Source organism: Echinococcus granulosus, assembly GCF_000524195.1.
Source record: "Echinococcus granulosus chromosome Unknown EG_S00016, whole genome shotgun sequence".
NCBI lineage: Eukaryota > Metazoa > Platyhelminthes > Cestoda > Cyclophyllidea > Taeniidae > Echinococcus > Echinococcus granulosus.
The window spans coordinates 28,400-30,529 of record NW_020170396.1 but is presented as its reverse complement, the minus strand read 5'-3'; positions in this window follow the sequence as shown (position 1 = coordinate 30,529).

The window sequence follows — 2,130 nt, the reverse complement described above, 5'->3', positions numbered from 1 at the left end:
ATTGTGGTGAGGTGTGTGAAGACAACACGGGTACGAGATGAAGTTACAAGTTGGAGCAATGAAAAGCAATGATTTCTAGTTCCGCATTCCTATGCATTTATCTCGTTCTGCTGATGATGCCTTAAAGCCCAATTCTTGAAGTTCAAATGTTGGCTATTATGGACTCACACTAACTTTGGATGATAGCGGTTAGCTTGCCGTAATGGCTTTTATTAACATGGATTCCTTGTACTCATTGCTTTCCAAATTAATGTACGAATTACTGGTTTCATTTGAATGGCGAATTTGCTATTTTATTACATGGTGTAATATTGTCATCTATCAGTAATTTCCCATGGAAGTGTCAGATCAGGTGTCCAAAAAAGCGTGTAGAATGTAGCGCTGAAAGCTGATTCTAAAGCTGCTTTGTGCGTCATTGAGAAAAGATGGGGTACTGGACTGAGTCACACAAAGCCGAATGCAACAAATTCACGAAGACCCACTATTACTGTTAGTAATGTTGAAATAACGCGTCGAAATTCGACTGGTAGCGCTCAGATCTTATTAAATACTAAAAAAAGTCATAATACGTAGACAGAATATGTGCTATTGACGTAAAGAACTCGGGAACTGGTGGTATTTCTTTGGGGGTAGGTCAAATGTTGGAGGTACAATGCTGGAGCTGTAAGCAGCCCATTACCAAAGCAGAGTTAAACAAGCAATTGAAGAATTACTAGGCTATGCCAAACTAATTCAAGTAATATTTAAGTAGAACATTACATCACTTGGCACGCGCTTTCATCAGTTGGGAAGACAGTGATGGAGGCTTTGCAAATGATTGTCATATGCCATGCATCGACAACAGATGGGGACATGCCTTAGAGCCTACTGACCTGTGATTAAAAATATCCGTCGTAGTTACTATGACGCAGGGGTAGTGAACATATCATTACACTTTGGTGGGATGTTATTTGAAATAACATGGATGGTTCGATGTACCATCGTGATGGAAATCAAAACATTGGAGATTGAGGATCCTGAGCTGTTACATTCCATTACTCACTTCTGTATAGGGCTGATTCGATAAGTGCTCCTATAAATTTTGTATTTAAAATACACAGATCACCCTCTAGTCTTATTCACTGTCCATCCTCACGGTTAATCATATTCGACCTGAGAAGGTTAACCATTCATCACGCTTTTTTTACTTGTGGGCCTCATGCTCAATCATTTAACTTTGTTTGCAACAGTTACACTATTATGCGCCAATTGTTAGTATAAATCTCGGTTTTTGTCGAAAGCCACTTGGGGCCTACACGAGCGGACGACGTGGTCTCTAGGCTAAGGTGGTCGTCTCTCACTCCTTCTCTATATCCACAGCGCTCCGAGACTTCCTTGAAGACGGAGAAGACGTAATGATTATGCAGAATGTGTAGTGTCGACGTCCACAAGGACTCGGGGCTACTGGCATGGGTTGAAGGCCAAGTCGCCCGTCGAGGGTACAATGGGGGTGCATCTAAGAGGCACCTCTACCAAAACCGAGAGTTAAACAAACCGTTAACCCATTGCGTGGATCATTTCCCATTTTAAGCGTCGTCCACGGCTCCGTTCTTGGTCAAACTTTAGTGTCGGCATTTAAAAGGCAATCACTGCAGTAAGGAAACACCCACGAGTCAAACGCACCAGTCATCAAGTTTCTATGCAACTGAGGAGATACTTGATCTCAACGTTGCTGATCCAAAAAAGCAGAATCATATAACGTAGGACGTGGTTTGGCATAGTTCCGCATGGGTAATGCTTGGCGTCCATTCTCCCTTGCATTTGATTCTCACATCAGTGCTACCTAGTCTTATCTATCTGGATTCTATCTACCCAGTAGGCAAGTGGAGGGGTTCCGAGTGTTCTCTTCATTGACACCTTCCTACAGATATCACAGATAGCCAACAACGAAATTTTCCACATGGATTACGGATGTGTTGGCCTCACTTGTCAATAGTCTTCCTCCAGACTACAGTACTAAGGTGTGTGTGTGTTCAGGTTAGATGTCATGTTCAAACCTTCTGATGGGAGTCATCACTGATTCTCTCAACCAGAGAAAGCGCACCTCTTCCATCTCGCTAAGGTTTGTCACGCACCAGGAGAAAAAGAGGT